The sequence below is a fragment of the Parasteatoda tepidariorum genome, chromosome 7 (assembly GCF_982258835.1).
Source record: "Parasteatoda tepidariorum strain Cologne lab strain chromosome 7, Ptep-v5.0, whole genome shotgun sequence".
NCBI classification, from domain to species: domain Eukaryota; kingdom Metazoa; phylum Arthropoda; class Arachnida; order Araneae; family Theridiidae; genus Parasteatoda; species Parasteatoda tepidariorum.
The window spans coordinates 104,229,182-104,251,490 of record NC_141761.1 but is presented as its reverse complement, the minus strand read 5'-3'; positions in this window follow the sequence as shown (position 1 = coordinate 104,251,490).

Here is a 22,309-nt window from a genome sequence, read left to right as displayed (position 1 = left end):
TCACGAAATAGTCCCATAAATTCAGATACCTCAAATTAAATTTAAACATCGTTATGAAGTCGATTGATATCCTGAGTTATTTTCCGATGAGTCCCAAAAAACACACTCTAACTGTACCGTTAACTGAAAACCTTTTATTACGTGGATATCAAAAATAGTCCTATAAATTCAGATCTTTCAAAACAAGTTTAGTCCCTTTTTTAGTGAGAAGTACTTCAGCATCCTTATGAAATGAATTGACCTTCGGCTTTTTAGCCTCAGGGGTTTGGGCGGTTACCTTTTCTTTTTTTTCTTCTCTTTTTCTTTTCCTTCATGTTGCGTGGGATCATGATTTATGCTTCAATCTTGTATCCCTTATGCCCCCACCCCCTCTACAATAAATGTAACTCTCTCTTTTTATCCATCGTCCAGCTACATCCGCATACTGCTCTTTCTTGAATATTTTTTAATCTTGCCACTAAACGTGTAGGAATTTCTTCTCTTTTAGAGCCGCCTTCTTTATTCCTAAGAATTGTTTCAAATAATCTCTTTTGTTATAGAAATTTCTTCGATTTTGTGTTTTTGGAATTGGCGGTTGGATATCAATACAATAAAGAAGTTTTTACATTTTTGTGTTTTTAGAATTAGAGATTGGATATCAATACAATAAAGAAGTTTTACATTTTTGTGTTTTTAGAATTAGAGATTGGATATCGATACAGCATATAAGTTCTTTCATTTTTGTGTTTTTGGAATTAGAGATTGAATATTGATACAATATAGAAGCTCTCACATTTAGAATTGGAGATTGGATTGACGCAATAAAAAAGCTCTTACAGTTTTGTGTTTTTAGAATTAGAGATTGGATATTGATTCAATATAGAAGTTTTTTCAATTCTGTGTTTTTGGAATTGGCGGTTGGATATTAATACAATATTTATACAATATAGAAATTTCTCTGAATTTATGTTTTTGAAATAGAAGGTTGGATATTGATGCAATGTAAAAATTTCTTCGATTTTGTATCGTTAGAATTGGAGGTTGGATATTGATAAAACATAGAAATTTCTTCGGTTTTCTGTTATTGGAATTGGAGGTTGGATATTGATACAATAAAGAAGTTCTTACATTTTTGTGTTTTTAGAATTACAGACTGGATATTCATACAATATGGAAGATTTTTCGATTCTGTGTTTTTGGAATTGGCAGTTGGATATTAATACAATATTTATACAATATAGAAATTTCTTTGGATTTATGTTTTTGAAATAGAAGGTTGGATATTGATACAATGTAGAAATTTCTTCGATTTTGTATCTTTAGAATTGGAGGTTGGATATTGATACTATATAGAAATTTCTTTAATTTTCTATTCTCTCTAAATACTTTGTTTTGAGCCCCAATTTAACGAATATTTTGGTTCTGATAAATTTGTTAAATCGGGGTTTGCCTATATCTCTCTTAGGAAAAATAATAAAATAAAAAAATAAGAAATAAGACAGAAGAAAAAACAAAATCGTTTTCATTTTGTACTGTTATATGAAAAAAGGTTATCGTTATAGATTGTTAATAAGTAAAATTATTTCTTATTGCGTCACACTTTCTACATTCCTAAGTTCAATTCCTTTTTCAAGAGCAGTTAATCATTTTTCAAATAGTTCATTTACGGTTAACGTTACAATTAACATATTAACAAAATGTTCACATTAATTATATATATTTTACAAATAGGATTATCTTTGAAAATAATATGGATTCTAAATTTTTTTTTAAAAAAAGGAATAAAACTTATGCAACGATGCAACGGCAGTTGACGAAACCTTCGAGTCTTTTTTAAACCTTTATGGACTGAAAAGGCTTTTAAATCCCACTAATATTACCCTAAAGCATTGATACATATCAAAATATCCCATCATAACTTGTCTGTCCCTGTAATATGACTTTCCGATTATTATTACTAGTTGTATCATTACTAACACACGATTATTTGAAGTTGAACATTACCTAAACTATTTATTTGTTGATATTTTATTCAAAGGCGCCATTTTATTCCTATATTCTCAGCTTTCGATCTCCATTAATTTTGCAAGTAAGTCTAACATTTTTATTGCATTCATAAAATTTTTCAACTAGTTACAAAAAAAAAAGTTTATAATGTGGTGTAAGACCAAAATTAAAAATTTTATTTTTTTTTATAATCGTCGTTGAACAGCCGACCCAATTTTGTGTTTAGTCTACTAATGTTCAACTCTGAGGCCTTGTAATTTTGAACCCAATCCAGAAGACGAGGGAACTCCTGGATCGAATATCGGGAGAAATTTTGCCTTCGTGGAGGAGTTTTTGAGGGAGCTAACCCGCATTTGCGTTACATGGAGAGGAAGACCACGAGAACCTCCGGCGGCAAGCCTGACGCCAAGGAGACTCTAACCCATAATCCGTCTACCATTGAGGATATTTCACATCAGCACTTTGGTCAGTGCGGACTCGTATCGACCAGTCGTCACTGAGATTCGAGCCCGGTTCGTCTCATTGGAAGACGAAACCTCCATCCCTTGAGTCATCGCGGTTCCAAATGAAAAATTGTATGAAAAATTAGCCCGTTGACTGTGTAGTAGGGATTCGTGCTCTTGTGCCACAGGTCCTGGGTTCGATCCTCGTGCCGGGCAAGGTTGACTCAGCCTTTCATCCCTTCAGTGGGTCGATAAATGGGTACCAAGCATGCTTGGAAACTAAGCACTGGGGGTTCCACGTTCGGCTGACCACCTAACCGGAACATCTGCTCCTGCACCCCAGAGCCCAATGTCAGGAAAACTGAGAGGGGCATAGTAGGCCTTAGCCCTCTATGGGCTGTCGTGCTACTGATTTTAGCTTTTTTAGTTTATGAAAAATTAGAAGTCATATTTAAAAAAAATAGTTGTGAAAATGTAAAATAGACATTATTTAATATAACAAAAAAATGTTGTGCACATTACTGATATATTTTAAATAATTTTGAAAATAAAGGGTTAAATAAATAAAAAAGCAGAGTCATTTACAATCTAATTTATAACAGTGTCTAATGCTAAACCAATAAGAAAAATTTGACTTTCAGTCTTCCTGCAAAACGAATTAATAACGAATAAAGTTTTTGGACGATTTTTAGAATTGGAACCCTGCCCCCCTGTTTGAGTTTCAGCACAATTGGTTATGAAGTTATGGAGAAAAGAAACAAAGACTAACTGTCATTTTTATTATCATAGATAGTTTTAAATTTTTCATCAATACCAAACCATAAATCGTTTTTCAGCTTTGAATTAAATTATCCATTTATAGTCTATGATTACTTTCCTGCACAATATGAAGTTGGGACAAAATTTCCAAAAAATAGCACGTTCTCCCTGAATTACAGGTTTTGTTGAAAATCCAAAATATCAAAAATCACTCAACTGTTTCGACCTTAAACAAAACACAACCTACTTACTCCCAAAAAAACCCATCACAAGTCACATTTCCAAGAAATGTATATAATGGTCGCTCAAACTACCAAATATGGGTAATAATCACGTTGTGAAAATCAGTCACCATAAAATTATGACCTCTTAAGTCGGGCTCTGTCAAGACAGTGATGACCAAGACCAAATACATTATTCTATGTGTTGGCGGCTTGTGATTTATCGTGATTTAGATCGTCGCCAACCGGCCGTTCAATCACGCGACGGGTTAAAACATACACGAGTCGGGTAAGTGACCCTCTTACCCGATACAATTTTTCCGAATGACTCTTAAAACTTATTGATGATAACAAAAACAATGGAAAAGCAGTTTCCGGCCCATTGTTTGATGTTAAAACATAGATTAAATAGATTAATGATGTGATGTATGGAAAATTACCTTCTTTTTTTTTTTGGAATTTTTAATGAGTAAAAATAAGTGAATTGGAAATAATAGTAAGAATGAATAAAATATATAAATAAACATTAATATATTGATTTGAAAATTACGTTAATCACGAAAGGTCGTCCGTTCAACTTGTTAATTTAAAAATCTCAACTCTTTAGAAAACACGCAAAATCTTTATTATAATTTTTTTTTATTTTGATCTGTTATGAGATTATTATTCTTTGAAGTAAAAGGGGAAAGAAATTTAAATTATTAGTTCGAACTGGTATGGCAGATAAATTGGACAGATAAAGGCGTTTGGGCAAATAAATTGTATATTCTGATGTTACTACTCAATTGTTGATATCACTTATTCTGTTGATTATCTATCTAATGAGCAGATTGATCCTTTAAAATTGTTTCGTTTTTCAAATTACCTAAGTAATCTACAAACTATCTTGAAAAATTACCGAATCTGCTTTATATAGAGTGCCAAGTAGGCACTCTTTATAAAGTTAGAATAAGATATTTGCTAGAACAACAGCAACGTTTGTGTCAGCTTAAATTAACGTTACGCTATTTATTTATTTATTTTTATCTAAGAATTCAAGTAACTGCAATCCAACAATGATTACGTGGCTTGATAAAATCAATCATCAATCATTTTAAAAACTTCAATACCAAGAATCAAATGGTTTAAAATATTATTGCCATTAAGCAAGTTGACATAATGGCATTCATCTATTTTTCAATTTCTTAAAAATCAAGTTGAAAAAAAAATACAATTAAACAATCAACGAATTACATCATAGAATAAGAGAAACAAACTTTTGAACTTTAATGATATGGAGATTGATCTTGCGCGCATTACCTAGGTAAATTAAGGAAAATTCTTAATTCCACGCTTTAACGGATTACCCTAGTTAATCAGCTGATTAACTAAGCAATGTGCATCTGACTTTAAGCTGTAGCACTGATAAGGGACGAGGGAAATATTGAGAAGATCAACTACAGAACAAATTAGCTCAGAACTCAACTTATCTAAACATATAGAGTGTGTGTGTGTATGTTAAAAGGGGGTGCTATTTGTAAGAGTAATGTAACGAAGATCAATCATGTGACAAATTAGCACAGTAAGTGCAAACTATTAAACAGGTGCAAGTAGGTTGTGTGTGCTCAAGACGGGTGCAATATGCAACATTATGAAAATCAATCACGTGACACGAAGAAGAGACAATCCAATTTTAATGGAAAATGTCGGATATATATATATATATATATATATATATATATATATATATATATATATATATATATATATATATATATATATATATATATATATATATATATATATATATATATATATATATATATATATATATATATATATATATATATATATATATATATATATTACTAAGATTGTAGACTCTCAACCTGTTTTATCTTATCACTTTGTAAGAACTGGGAATCTCTGTAGAAGTAATATAGGTGTACGTGACTGTTTTTATCAATAATTGTTTATTTACTTCCACCAATACTCAATAGAAAATGAAGATCTATAAAACGATGTTTGAAAACCCCCATAAAAGTTCCAAGTTCACACCTGAAGGAAGTTATTCTCGTAAGAGCACCTATAAACTCGGGTTAAGATATTTTGAAGACATTCCTTCGTGCATTTTCACCGATAATTGACGACATCTTAAACTTTGCTTGGGAAAAACACTTTTTTTCTTCTCCAATGCTTGGCCGATCAACCGATTCCCTGTCCACTTTAATGTCAATTCTTAAAGAGCCTAAAGCGTTCTACTTAAAATGGAGATGAAACAATGTATGATAAAACAACACTATTTTATATTTCATACGAGTTTGTGAGGAGATTCAATCGAAATAATAATAAGACCAGATAATATCCATATTGCAAAGTTTAAGCTTCTCTTAAGCTTCTGTTATAAAAACTTGTCTGTTGGATATACAATATAGAAATTTTTTCGAATTTATATATGTGGAATTGGAGATTGGATATTGATGCAATATAGAAATTTCTTCGAATTTATGTCCTTGGAATTGGCGGTTGGATATTAATACAATATTGATACACTATAGAAGTTTTTTCTTTTTTGTATTTTTAGAATCGGCTGTTGAATATGGATACAAGATTTATACAATGTAGAAATTTCAAAGAACCTAAAGCATTCTACTTAAATGGAGATGAAACAATGTATGATAAAACAACACTATTTTATATATCATACGAGTTTGGGAGGATATTCAATCGAAATAATAATACGACCAGATAATATCCATATTGCAAAGTTTGATCTCTTAAGCGTATGATATAAACGCAGTAATAAAAACTTGGCTGTTGGATATACAATATAGAAATTTTTTCGAATTTATATTTTTGGAATTAGAGATTGGATATTAATACAATATTGATACACTATAGAAGTTTTTTTTCTTTTTTTGTATTTTTAGAATTGGCTGTTGAATATTGATACGATATTTAAACAATATAGAAATTTCAAAGAGCCTAAAGCATTTTACTTAAATGGAGATGAAACAATGTATTATAGAACAACACTATTTTATATTTCATGCGAGTTTGTGAGGAGATTCAATCGAAATAATAATAAGACCAGATAATATCCATATTTCTCCAAAAAAATCATTTCAATAAAATTTTTTAAAAACTTATGAATATATATTTTCAGCGTTTTAATTGTTGAATTATATAGTTCTCACTCTTTTTCTAATGACAATAAAATAAAGAAAAGTTTTATTAAAAAGTTATTAAAAGTTATTAATGCTGTTATTAGTTCACTTAAATGATTCATTCCATATTCTTACACAAAAACTCTCTTACAATGATTTCAATTCTTTTACTATATATTTCTTACTTAACACAAGGACAGGTATGAAGCCATGTCAAACATAAACAAACTAATTATGCATCGAAGTTGCCAGGTACAAAAAACAGAAATATATAACTGCTGCAATAAAATACATAAATAAAAAATAAATCTAAGTTCAGTAAAAGACGTAGAAGAGGAAGAATTATCTTTCAATAAATTTGATGTGTGATACGGCACTGTATTTAATTAATTTCACGTTATTAACATTCTAACTTATGTGGAGAAACTTAGCTCAATTTTAACTCGCCATTTTGCTTATAAACGATCAGCTGGAGCTGACATCAAAGGTCACATGTGTGGGTATCTGTGGTCGCCATCTTGAAGTGCAAGTACCCAATTAACAGTATTTAAACTATTATTTATGATAACCTTAAAAAATGAATTACTATAGATAACTATAGTGTTGCCAATTTAGATTGAGAAATAACGGCGTTTTTGGTGCCACGAACGAGAAATTAATGCATGGATTGTTGTTGAGTTTAATACAGAGCAAAGCTTAGACTTTTTTTTCTGGGATTTACCTATAAAAATCGAAAAAGTTTATATATTTTTTGAATTGCTTAAACGCTGCAACATCACATTAAGCACCAATTTATTTATTTATTTTATTTATTTATTTTGTTTGTCGGATCTTGTGCCATTAAACCCTACATTCCAAACCCTACATTCGTAAAATATATTCAGTAAACGCCCATTTGTAAACAGTTTTAAACTTCATAGTTGCTGTTACTGGAATTCTTCATATAATTAAAATCTAATTTCTCAAAAACAAAAAAAACAAAAAAACATGCAGCAGTCAAATGATTTTTTTTTTTACCGTAACTAAACAAATGTAGCTTTTATAACAGTTTCAAGAATAACAAATCATCAGTTAAGAAAAAAATTATCAACCGGATAATTGGTAATCAGTGTCGATTATTCAGCTCAAAGAAACGGAAAAATGTTGGGACAGGGAACTTTTTTCAGTTTCGGTGATTTGACCTTAGAATGATTTTTTTTCCTCCACACGTTCCTGCTTTCCTATAGCCTTCATAAAAAGGTCAAACTTTTTAAATCTTAAGATCAAAAATCAAAGAAACGTTTCAATGCATTCAAAGCTTTCTACTTGAACACAATTATTTATTCATCCGATTCATTGTATACAGGTAATTCTTATATCTTCCTAAAACGCGTGTGTGGCTGAAGTCGTATTCTTGACCATAGGTGGTGCCACTGAAAAAAAAAAATGAAAAAAAAAAGAACCCTCTGCTTTAAATTCGCTTATTTTCACCATGCAGGCTTGCTGGAGCAGTGATGGCTCAGGGAATAAAGCGTTTGCCTTCCATTGAGGTAAACCGGGTTCGAATCCTAGCGATGGCTGGTCGATACGAATCCGCATCCGGCTTGCACCGACCTAGGTGGCGATGTGATATACCCTCAAAGGCGGATCATGGGCTGGAGTCCCCTTGCATCCAGGCTAACCGTGGTAGGTTCTCGTGTTCTTCCTCTCCATGCAACGCAAAGGCGGGTTAGTTCCATCAAAAAGTCCTCCATGAAGGCAAATTTCTCCCAATGCTTGATCCAGGAGTTCCCTTGTCTTCTGGATTGGGTTCAAAATTACAAGGTTACGGAATTGAACATTAGTAGTCGCAAACCCAAAAATTGGGTCGACTTTTCAACGACGGCTATAAAAGCGGGCTTGCTGGTATTCACAAGTGACGTTAGAAACAACAACAACACAACAACACGACGCTATACGTTTCATGGCAAAATTCCTTTAGGTAAACCATGAAGTTTCAAATGTTTGAAAAAAATTCCTTCAAAATAAAATAATGCAAACAAATTATTCCAGGACTTCATTCCCCATTCTTCTAAATTTTAAAATTTAACCTTCACACTTCTCATTCCCTCTGAGAAGACATCGAAAGTCAGCGAAGTTTTGAAGCGAATGGAGTTTTTTTAATCATGTAACAACGTAATTTTTATGAACTTTAGAAATCATATAAAAATATTGTACTATATAGTTGTTTTCATAATTTTGTAACCGGTGTTAAACTGTTGCCGACCCAATTCTGAGTTTAAAATTATCAATTTTCAACTCCGAAACCTAGTAGTTTCAAAACCCAACTCAGAAGAAAAAGGAACTCTTTAAGAACAAGCATTGGAAGAAACTAGCCTTCGTGGGGGATAGTATTCGCGTTACATGGAGAAGAAAATTACGAAAATCTCCCATGGTTAGCCGGATTTCCGTCTATCACTGAGGATAGTTCAAGTCAGCACTGTGGCCGATGCGAGCCGGGAGCGGAATTTGTATCGACCAACGATAGTGGGGATTCGAACCCGGGTCACCTCATTAGGAGGCGAGCGCTCAGGCTATAGAGCGACTCCTACTTGAAATGGTTAAATCCCGTAACCATAATCACAGCTGCTGCTCTAGACAAATAGCGAGGGGTGTTTTTTCCTTGCTACCAAAATAAGTTGTCTATATATTCTAAACAAAACTCATTGTCGCGACAGCCCATTGAGGGCCAAGGCCTACTGCGCCCATCTCAGTTTTCTTGACCCTAGGATCTGGGGTGCAAGAGCGGATGTTTAGGTTGGGTGGTCAGCCGAACGCGGAATCCCCAGTGCTTACTCCCCAAGCATTCTTGGAACTCATTTTATCGACTCACTGAAAAGCAACCTCTCCTGACCGAAGGATCGAGACCAGAACTTGCGGCACGAGAGCGCGGATTGCTACCACTCAGCCAAGGGCGTCTGTCTATATATTCAATATATTCACTTTCCCCTAATTCGAAGTTTTCTTTCGCTTCTACTTCCTTTGCCTTCTCCCCTAAATATCTGCAATAAACTCTACCGGTTCGCTTTAAGCTCACTTTGTACCCGTCAATATGTCGTAGTAGAATAATATTAAATAAAATATTGCATATACTATCTCTTTATAAAATTGTTTCAAATTTAAGGAATTACAAATGCAGCTTTTCTACTTTCTTTGACGAAAGAGCTCCGACAAACTTAGCCAATATCTGAAAACATGTGCTTAATCAAGAGTAATCAATTATCGATAACATAGGCTTGTGCTTAGCCCCGTGTAACCAGAAACCAACAGCATGTGCTTAGCCCAGTGTAACCAGAAACCAACAGCATGTGCTTAGCCCAGTGTAACCAGAAACCAACAGCATGTGCTTAGCCCCGTGTAACCAGAAACCAACAGCATGTGCTTAGCCCCGTGTAACCAGAAACCAACAGCATGTGCTTAGCCCAGTTTAACCAGAAACCAATAGCATGTGCTTAGCTCAGTGTAACCAGAAACCAATAGCTTGTGCTTAGCCCCGTGTAACCAGAAACCAACAGCATGTGCTTAGCCCCGTGTAACCAGAAACCAACAGCATGTGCTTAGCCCCGTGTAACCAGAAACCAACAGCATGTGCTTAGCCCAGTTTAACCAGAAACCAATAGCATGTGCTTAGCTCAGTGTAACCAGAAACCAACAGCATGTGCTTAGCCCAGTGTAACCAGAAACCAACAGCATGTGCTTAGCCCCGTGTAACCAGAAACCAACAGCATGTGCTTAGCCCCGTGTAACCAGAAACCAACAGCATGTGCTTAGCCCATTTTAACCAGAAACCAATAGCATGTGCTTAGCCCAGTGTAACCAGAAACCAACAGCATGTGCTTAGCCCAGTGTAACCAGAAACCAACAGCATGTGCTTAGCCCAGTGTAACCAGAAACCAACAGCATGTGCTTAGCCACGTGTAACCAGAAACCAACAGCATGTGCTTAGCCCCGTGTAACCAGAAACCAACAGCATGTGCTTAGCCCAGTTTAACCAGAAACCAATAGCATGTGCTTAGCTCAGTATAACCAGAAACCAATAGCTTGTGCTTAGCCCCGTGTAACCAGAAACCAACAGCATGTGCTTAGCCCAGTGTAACCAGAAACTAATAGCATGTGCTTAGCCCAGTGTAACAAGTGAACGACAACATATGCTTCACTCAGTATAACCAGTCATCTAAAACAAGTGTTTAACCCAAACAGATCTCTTGAAATCGAGAGGAATTATGCATTTATAAGGTGTTTTTGTACGCTGATGTTGTATTGATGACGAATTCCGACTAGCATTAGTGAAATCCGAAAAAGCAAAGCAGAGATTAAAATAATCAAAAATCAGTTTCTTTTATGGGTTTAGAATGTCTTCCCTTTTCGTTAGGAACCATCTTCAAGCTACATTTTCAGTTAAACTACATTTCCTATCCTCTTATTACCTTCTTCAACCATTGTAACCTTTAACCATAAATAGTAAATTGTCATAGTTTAAGAACACCTTTTTTTTCTTCCCTAAATGTTAATTTGTGATCCTAAAGATGTAGAGTTTTTTTAATTCTTTTACTAAATTTTTTTAAGGTTTCCTAAGAATATGTTAAAGAATTTTCATTATGAAGCAACCTGCATTTTAACATCATCAAAATCACCGTTGATTTATCGGTTTCGTTATCATTGATTTATAATTCAATATCATTTTCTCAGAGATTAACTTTATATAATATAAGCTTAGCAATTGATTTGTATATCAGTTTTATTTTCTCCAAACTCAACTAATGATAATTTTTAAATTAACTGTTACACAGAACTCAATTGTTTTAAACATTATCGTTGATTTGTAAATCAGTTTCATTCTCTCCGAACTCAAATATTTATAATATCGGCTTACACTGAGTAAGAGATCAGCTTCATTATTTTAGAATTCGACTGCTTAAAGTCTTTATATTATCACTGATTCAGAGATCAGTTTTGTTCTTTTTGAATTCGACTGATTAAAATCTTTATATTATCATTGATTCAGAGATCAGTTTTGTTCTCTTAGAATTCGACTGATTAAAATCTTTCTATTATCATTGATTCAGAGATCAGTTACATTCTCTTAGAATTCGACTGATTAAAATCTTTATATTATCATTGATTAAGAGATCAGTTTCATTCTCTTAGAATTCGACTGATTAAAATTTTTATATTATCATTGATTCAGAGATCAGTTTCATTCTCTTGGAATTCGACTGATTAAAATCTTTATATTATCGTTGATCTGTAAAACCAGTTTCTTTGAATTCGATTGCTAATTATTGACTAGTATACAATATTTTCTTCTTTTAGAATTCGACCATTTATATTTATATGACTAATAAATAAGAAACCGAATGATATCATCAAAAGGCAGTTACAAAACTGTCACAAATAGTTGGATCCGCTCAATTAATATCGCAATTACGCGTGAAAACCCAATAAGGAAGCACCAAAAAGTGTGAAAAACAACGACGTCAAAGTTATAACACGCCTCACTTGCAAAGCGTAAAACAATTTGCAACAACTTTTTTTCCCCTTCTTCTTTTCATTAAAGAGGTAACTTGTTGAACATTCTAAGGAAGAAATCCAAAGAGCATGTAAAGTCAGGAAATTAATTATTCTTGAAGGAAACAAGTTTAAATAATGCACTTTGGTTGGATGTGATTTTGTCATCATACATGATTAATAACTTGGCGTAACTTTTTGGTAGATTTGAAAGCGAATGTTTGTCCCTGCTTTACATGTTGGTAGGCTTTATGACTTTCCGAACAGTTGTTTGACTTTCCAAATTATGTTTACTAAGTTTTGATCCTTTTTTTAACTACAAATATTTTTGATTATAAAAAACGATCTTTTTTTTTATTTTAATTTTTCAATTGAGTACAGTTAGTACAATCAATATTTGTATCATTATCGTAGCAAAATCATGAATTCTTTTTAACGTTTAGAAACAAATATTTATATCATTATCGTTGTGTAATTTTAAGAGTTCTTTATAGTAACAAATATTTGTATCCCCATCGTTATGGAATTTTAAAAATTCTTTATTACGTATAGTAACAAATATTTGTATCATTATCGTTGTGGAATTTTAAGAATTTATTATAACGTATAGTAACAAATATTTGTATCACTATCGTTGGGAAATTTCAAAAATTCTTTGTAAGATATAGTAGCAAATATTTGTATCGTTATCGTTGTGAAATTTTAAGAATTCTTTATAACGTACAAATATTTGTATCATTATCGTTGTGGAACTTTAAGAATTCTTCATAACGTATAGAATGAAGGAGCATTATGTAAGAAAGTGACATTTTGACAAGTAACATTTTGAAAATCGAGTGAAAATTTGGGTTTTAAAAATGTCATGATTATGTCCATATAATAAATTCGGGTACTTTTCCATTTCGCAAGGATAGGTGATAAGACTGTCAATGCAAAGTCACCAGGCTCAAGTAAATTTAACTGTATTTTCTTTACTGTTGTTGTTATTATAATTACTATTAGGTTACAGCTATTTTTTCAAATAAGTTAATAAAATAGCGCAATTTAATAATGTCGGTGAAATGAAAAAGTATTTTTTTTATTTTTATTTTTTGGCACATCACTAAATAAAATGAATTTAAGTGACAGAATCCATTGTGTAAACCGTTTACTTTTTCAAGTATGTTCTCAAAAAACTGAAGAGGAAAAATGTACTTAATAGTAGAAAAACTGATGTAGCATTCACGTCTGCTGGGTCTAGAGAATGGGCACCGTTGTCTTGAGCGCTCAAACCATTTCTATCTTATCCCCCTAAATAATATTTGAAGCTGATGAAGTTTGTCGATTATCAAGTATATGTATACTGATTTGCTTTATTTTCTTAATCTGCTGTTCCTAAACGTATTAAAATTTTACTTAGAATAGTTTTTCTCTGAAATTCTTTCTTTAGCAGTCAAAACTTCCGTCTCTCTTACATCTCTCAGATGATTTCATCTGTATGGTAAATGTCGTAATACAAATACGTAAAATGGCATTCACCATAAATTCCAGCAAATGTCATAAAACAAGTTCCTTATTTTCCCCTAATTTGCCTCAAGTGTCATAAAAAATTTCCTTCTTATAATAGCTTAATAACGTTTAATATAAATTACAAGAAAAATTATGATATCAATTCTTACTATAATATTTGCTAAAATTAGCTGGAAATATCATAAAACAAATTCTTGTTATGACATTTGCCACGGCATAAAGTACAGCAAATGTCATAATACGAATTCTTATTATTTCATTTAACATAAATAACACCAAAAGTCATTAAATAAATTCTTTTTATCATATTTTTGCTATAGATTACAGCAAGTATCATAATGTAAACTCTTCTTGTGACATTTGCTGTAAGTCCCGGAAAATGTCATAAAACAAATTCTCGCACTATGGCATTAGTCATAAATTACTGCAAATTTTATAATACAAATTTTTATTATGGCATTTACCATAAATTACAGCAAATGTCATCACATAAATTCTTATTATTACACTGACATCTACCATAAATTACAACAAATGCCATCACATAAATTATTATAATAATTATAAATTATTATATCACATAAATTATAAATTATTACGTCAGATAAATTATAAGTTATTATATTACATAAATAATAAGTGTAATGATAAATTCTTATTATTACACTTATCACGAAATGAAACAAATTTTATATCACAAAATCTCATTATGACATAAGCAGTAAATTACAGGATATGTCATCACGCAATTCTTATTATGACATTTACCATAAATGACAGCAAATGTCAAAACATAAATTCGTATTATTACATTTATCATAAAATGTTGCAAATTTTATAACACAAAATCTCATTATGATATAAGCCGTAAATTACAGGATACGTCATTGCGCAATTCTTATTATGACATTTACCATAAGCGAATGTCATCACATAAATTCTTATTATTACACTTATAAAATGAAGCAAATTTTATAACACAAAATCTCATTATGACATAAGCCGTAAATTACAGGATATGTCAGCACGCAATTCTTATTATAACATTTACCATAAATTACAGCAAATGTCAAAACATAAATTCTTATTATCACACTTATCATAAAATGAAACAAATTTTATAACATAAAGTCTCATTATGACATAAGCTATAAATTACGTCAAATGTCGTGACTCAAATTTTTATTATGACATTTGCCATAAATAACAGTAAATGTCATAATGCAAACAAATTCCGAGTCAGACGAGCCTCAAAATAAATTAGCATTTGAAACAAATATTTTATCCATAACAACTAGAGAATGCAAATTTTACTTGACCAAATCTCATCCCAAATCATGTCTATTCGTTTTAAGTTTGCGTCGAGTAACATCCCCAGAAAGATAACTTACGTCTTGCCAGAGGTCAAACATTTCACTTGAGGGGGTAATTCGAAGTGTAATATGGACATTCCACCCCTCCGTTGACCAACTCCTCGTGACCATCTAATGAAAGTCCCTGTTAAATTCGGCCGCAATTAGCCAGTTTTGAGGCCACGTGAGGTCAGACATTCCAAGCACGAGTAGAAAGTTAATGTTTGGAACTAAATTAAGCAGACTGAAGCTATGATTTTTGAAGTTACATGTTTGGCGAGATTTAACGATATCTAAAGTTAGAAATTATTTTTAGGAAGAGATTAGAGACACGTTTTGAGTATTAGGTCAAAGTGCCTCTTTTTTTTTCTTCCTTTCAACCATAACTGCGTTTAAAAAAATAAATTGCGATGTAAGGAAAACATTGTGAATTGATTTTAAACATCGCTTTTTAGACACACTAATGGCCAATTGACAATGATCTAAGATAAACCTTAGTCCTGATACGAGTTCGAAAAAAAACAAACCTTTGGCACGTTTTTTAAAAGTGGTTAACGTGAGCAAGTATCAATAGGCAAGCCACGATGGCTCAGGGGATAGAGCGTTCGCCTTACAATGAAGTGAACCGGGTTCGAATCCCAGAAATGGCTGATTGATACGAATTCCACATCTGGCTTGCGCCGACTACAGTGCGGACGTGAAATATCCTCAGTGGTAGACGGATCATGTCCCCTTGTCGTCAGGCTAACCGTGGGAGGTTATCGTCGTCTTCCTCTCCCTGTAACGCAAATGCTGTTAAGTTTCATCAAAAAAGTCCTCCACGAAGGTAAATTCCTCCCACTACTTGATCCAGGAGTTCCCTTGTCTTCTGGATTGGGTTCCAAATTAAAAGGCTACGTAACTGAGCATTAGTAGTCGTACACCCGAAAATTGGGTCGGTTGTTCAACGTATCAATAAGTAAATATCTTCTCTAAACTACCACAATTTGGGTAGTAATCATTCGGTCTCCGCACCGCACTCCTCGCGACTTTACTGCTTTGAAAATTATTTCTTTAAAAGAGACATTACATTAGAGCAGCGATCCAACGAGGGAACAATCTACGGCGTTTAGAGAAAATTTATTCTCAGATAAATTTATTGCGTAGATTCATTGCTCGAATCATTACTTTTGAGTAGATTACATTTGAGTGAACCTCTGTCAAGGGAGCACTTTACGGTGTTTATAAATATTTTACTGTCAGACAAATCCGTTGCTTAGCTACCATGAGGAAAATATGTAGCATATCTCGACCGATTATTTGCTTTATTGTACTCTACATTATTTAAATTCATACGTCCTATGGTATAACGCAAAGATTTTTAAAGCGAGTAGAAAAAAAAAGGACAGAATTCTTTAAATTCCTAGAATTTCAAGTAACTTTAAACTTATTCATAAAGATTAAAAAAATTTAGCGAAAGCTATTGTTAATCTTCGTCTTTTTTTAAGTTTGATCTATTTGAATTATAGGGCGAGACTATAAAGAGTGTAACTCTATACTCCTCTTTTGATACGCGGGAGGATGAGGTCAAAGTGTATGCCGACAATGATGCATTTGATCCAAGCCTCCAAAAAAAATTCCTTTTCTTTTCTTTTTCTTTTTATTCTTCTTTTATGTGTCTTTTAAAAAAAGATTGAACTCTGATAATTCTACCATAAAAATATCACATTCCACAATTTTTAACTTTTGAACTGGGCTTAATAGAGTTTCTATTTGTAAAAAAACACATATAGATATTTTAGGTCAGATTATATTTTAATTTCGATAAGGAATCTTCATCTTTAGCTTAACTACTTGTACAAAAAATAACCTAAGAGAATAGAACAATGAACGAAAAAAAACCCAGTTTTTTAAAAAGAATAAAAGTCTTACACTTTTAAATTGAATCAAGAAATACATAAAAATAAAAATAAGTAAATAAATAATATATTTTATGTTTGCATTTTAATGATTACATTTTTACTCTGGAAGGGTGAAAAAGTTATAAAAATATAGGAAAAATTAAAACTAAACAAGTATTTTTAATCTCTTTAAATATATTTTTAGATTATATAAAAAAAATGTATGTTATTTTTATTTATTATTTCATATTATTTATTTTATTTATTATTTCATTTATACATGTTTTTACTTATTTATTCATTATTACTATTTCATTCATTTATTTATTTATATTATTATTTCACTTTTTTATTCACTTTTTATTTTGTTTATTTTGATAAAATAAGCGTAAATAAAATAAGCATAAAGATTTGGCAATAATTAAATAAAATAAGAGTAAAGATTTGGCAAAAAAAAATTTCTAGTGGAAATGATTTTTGATTAAAAAAACATCTATAACTACAACAATCGGAATTTTTAAAAACTTTATTTAAATGGTTTAACAAATTATTTAAAATTTTAAAATAAAAAAATCATTAAGCATCGGAACTATCTAACTCTTAATGTGTTTTATCAATTTATATTAAAATAAATTCAAGTATATGATGCAAAACTAATTATTTTAAACACCAATGATCGTAAACATGCTTATAAAATAGAGCTTATTAAGTATTGCTCATTAAACAATGCAAGAGATATTTTGAATTAGGAAACTAAACATAAAAATAAATAAACCTATCTCTTTCCAATGGATTTTTAATCCTCAAAATATGAAATAAAAGGATAAATTTTATTTTTCAATTTTTGCTTCTAACAAAACTATACCAATAGTATTCTGTGATCATCATTGCAAGTAGTTTAACGATATTACATGTTTAAATAGTATACGTTAGACAATTTGTTTTGAGCATTCAAAAACCTAAAAGCAGACAAATGTGATTAAATTACTGATCAAAATTACTAAGCATATAATTTTATTGCTTTGAATGTTTCAGGCAGAAGTTTCAATATATTATGTGATATTTCTCTCCCAAACCCTTTGAGTGAAAACTTTTAAAAATTTTCTTAATTAAAATTAAAAAAAAAAGTAAAAATATCAAAATTGAAACATATAGAGAAATATTAATTAATTTTATCATTAAATTTATTTTTTAAGAAACATTTATCCAATTCAAATAGCTCAATTCAAGATCAGCATTTTCAATGTCATATAAATTTTAATTATTTTTATTTTAAGAAAAGCTACGCACATACAAATACGTAACACCCAAATCTAATCACTGGTTCTTCGACTTTTATTTATCTAGTTATCTCGACGCTTTGATGTGCTACATTTCAATTTTTAAAATTTAAAATTTCTGCGAGTCAATTATTTTGCGATCTATAAAAAACCTAATACCTCAGTACGTTACCAAAACGTCCAAAACAAAATATTAAAATAGATTTAGTAGTTTTCTCGAACAACGGATATAACAAATATTTTGGACATTCACCAGAGCTGTGCGATTGTTGACATTCACCGGTGAAAGTCGACATTCTCTTGATTTTGGTCATTCACGGTCTCACATAACTATTTTTTTTTTAAATTAAAAAGGAAGGAAGATTTTACTCTTAGACAAAACGTTTGTCTATAAAACCCAAGTTCAAGCATGTTGTTAAGGGAAGAAAAAAAAAAGATATTCATTAAAAATTTAAAAACAAATAAGGAACAATTACGCTTTTCAGAACTTTGAACAGAAATGCATTGTAATCTTTCTTCTATTTTGTACGAAATACAGAGATGTATAAAAAATAAAGTATAGTATATAATGTTGAAGGTCTGTTGTTAAATCACAGTGATTAGTGATACTTTGATGATGGTGTAGAGAAGGGGGTCAAGAGATAAGGACAATGAAAGTTATTCGCGGGGTATCCCTAATTATATGGAGACAATGTTTTAAAGTCATTTAGTTTGCCTCCCTCATGCAGATTTAGGGCGATGGCTACTCGTGCAGGGGACTGTATACAAATTGCTAAAATATAAACCTATGTTTCTACCGAAGTTTGGAAATTAGTTATTCTGCAGATTTTCTAGCTCTGGGGTTACCAATTTTCTTTCGGCTGCAGAACGTTGAATAATTAAACTTTAGTCGACTAAGCACTATAAATAAAGTTTATTAAAATAATTGTGAACGTTATTACCTATAAATGACTACTTTTAAAATATTTAATTTTAATTAGATGAATGACAATTTTTCAACGTTTTATCATTAATAACCTTAAATTAGGTTATATATCCTACAGTTAAATTTGCAGTCTTTGTGATATAGGTATTTGTTTTCGGTGTATGTATGGTGCATGACCGAATTCAAATGAATGTCGACTTTCACCGGTGAATGTTAACAATCACATTGTCGTTTTTGGGAATGACTGAAATATTTGTTATATCCGATTTAATATTAATTTATTCGTTGATATTATTACATTTATTCGATATCTTAATATCTGCCGAGGATAGATTAGGAGAAACATCAGTGTTCAGAGTACTGGTTAAATGCGTACTGGGCAGTGGCACTTGACCTTAAAAAACATTGATGTAGGGCAACCGGGCAGACAGTGATGAAGTGCTGTTTTTGATAACATACATATCCTTAAAATTTCGTTTTACTGCTTTTTGGTTTCTAACTTTTCATTTAAATTGTTTACAATAAAGGAAATTTACATAATATCATTTATTTATTTTTTGATATCTAAAGTATCAAGCCAATAGACATAATCAAATTAGTTGATTGAATTGGAGAATGAATCTTTTTATTTTATTTTATAACTGTCGTTGAACAGCCGACCCAAATTTGGGTTTACGATTACTAATATTCATTTCCCTAGCCTTGCAATTTTGAACCCATCCAGAAGACAAGAAAACTCCTGGATCAGTACCCCCAGAGGTATGATTTGTTATGGTAATATGGAGGACTTTGAGACTCGACGGATTTAACGTGCACCAGTCACCATTTACTACACAGGGAGTCTTCGGCGGGCGGGGATCGAACCCACGACCTCTTGGACATGGGTAAGATCCCGGCAAGAGAATATGTTACCTTACTTTAAAATGACATCAGTGTTTCACGAGTGTGCTTTCGCATGTGAAAGTGTGATCCAAGTGATTAATTATTATCTATTTATCGTAATGGCTAGTTTAAATATAAGTTATACGTGATGTAATTTTTGTTAACCCTCAGCTGCAGCCATAGGGTCATTTTCATTGTATCCATTGACAAACCCGGGAAGATTTGTATCCATCAAATTTGAAAAATTAGTAGCGCTAGAACCGTCTTTCTTTTCTAAAATAACGTTGAAAGCAATCGCTAGAAATCGCTACGAACTACTGTTTTTTCGTATCGCACTACTCGCTATATTCAGTGCTGTACTTGGGTGGGGGTGGACTAAGTTCCCCAAAGTTTGCTGTTGTAAAACAATTTAAAATATTTGAAAAAAATTCAAACCTTTTTTTTTTCCTTTTCATAATTTTCTATTTCTTTATCATTTTTTTTTTTTTTTTTGCGAAGTAAAAAAAAAAAAATTCTGTTGCTTTCTGGAAAAAAATTTTTGCATTCTGACAGAAGTGCCTTGCCGATTGTACTAATCATGTTCAAAAACGCAAGAGTGCTTTTAAATCTGATTGGTGCAAGTGTTGGAAGTAGCTGGAAAGCTAAGTAATCAAAGTAAATACTTAAACTGCATTTACCAGTATTTAATGAGAGCAAAATCTTTATATAAAGTGGCAATTTCATGTGGTTCGTAAAATTTTGAATATTAAATGGGGCTATTTCTCTTTATAACTTTGTTTTACATATTTTATAATCTCGTAAACAAGGATACGAGTTTAAGAGCAAATAATTGCGTTCAAGCATTAAAAAAGAGGTAGCCGTGATAGCTCAGGTGATAGAGCACTCGCCTTCCAGTGAGATGAACCGAGTTCGAATCCCAGAAATAGTTGGTCGATACGAAATTCGCAACCGGCTACCACAGTGCTGCCTTAAAAATATCCTCATCAGTATTAGACGGATCATGTGTTAAGAGTCCCTATGCCGTCAGGCTAACCGTGGGTGGTATTCGGGGTTTTCCTTTCCATGTAACGCGAATTGCGGGTTAGTTCCGTCAAAAAGTATTGCACGAAGACTAATTTCTCCTGATATTTGGTTCAGGAGTTTCCTTCTCTTCTGGATTGGATTCAAAATTACAAGGCTACGGAGTTAAACATTAGTAGTCGTTAATCCAAAAAATAAGTTCAACTGTTCAACGATGGCTATAAAATAAAATGAAAAGAGAGGGGCAATTCACTCACTTTTCATTCGAATAAGAACATTTTTAAAATGAGTAACGTACATTATTACAAATGTAAACGTATCTTACTGTTAAACTCTAACAAAACAAATCTGTATCTTTTTTTTGTGTACACGCAAATATATATATATATATATATATATATATATATATATATATATATATATATATATATATATATATATATATATTATAGCTAACAAGGCAATGTGTTTAACAAATAAGTAGTGCATAGTATTTTTCAAGTCATGAAGAATTGTGTACTCACCAATATTTAATAGAAATTTATATACTTAATTATATTATACAATTATTTTATCAATAATGTTTATGATGCCAATATGCCAAAGATATGCCTTTGGCAATTTATCAATATGCCAAAGATAATAATTATGCAAATTGACAGCAAACCTCCTTTTTTTAAAAAAAAGAAATATTTAAATAAGTATCTGCTTTCTCTTGAATTGAAGCTGGCCAAGTAATTTAAACAGATCGTTTTTTTTTTTTTTTTTTTTTTTTTTCCCTTACAAAAATCGGTCAACTATGACAGACACCCTATAATGAGATGAGATTCCCTAAATATTTCTTTTCCAACTACAGCACTGATACACTACTTTTTTTAAAAAAAAGTAGCACTCTACACTACACTACAAACTACGAAAAAGAACGTAGCGATTACAGTAGTTAAAATACTTTCAGTGCACCACTTTCGACCACTGCATTTAATTTATAAATGACCCCCGATGAACAATACCGGAACCTAGAACATCCATTTCTAGCAGGATATGACTTGGTAAGCAACTCACAAACACTCAATTATACGGCATCACAATAGACGGCCATTTTGATCCGTTTTATTATTTAGTTCTACAGCACGCGAAAACTTGGCGAAAAAAAGTTTCTTTCTCGGAGATACATATTTCGTTTTTCGCCGAAGTTGATACGTCTTATTTCGCCATGCATATTTTAAAACGTTGAGTTCTATCTAATTTTTATTTTCTTTTTTTTAAAGACCCTGGGGTGAAGGTCAAAGGGAGGTGCTGTTTAAATAAATAAATAAATGATTTCTTGACCTTGAAGTGGGTGTATAATCTGGGGGAAGAGGATGGTACGGCCGAGATTTT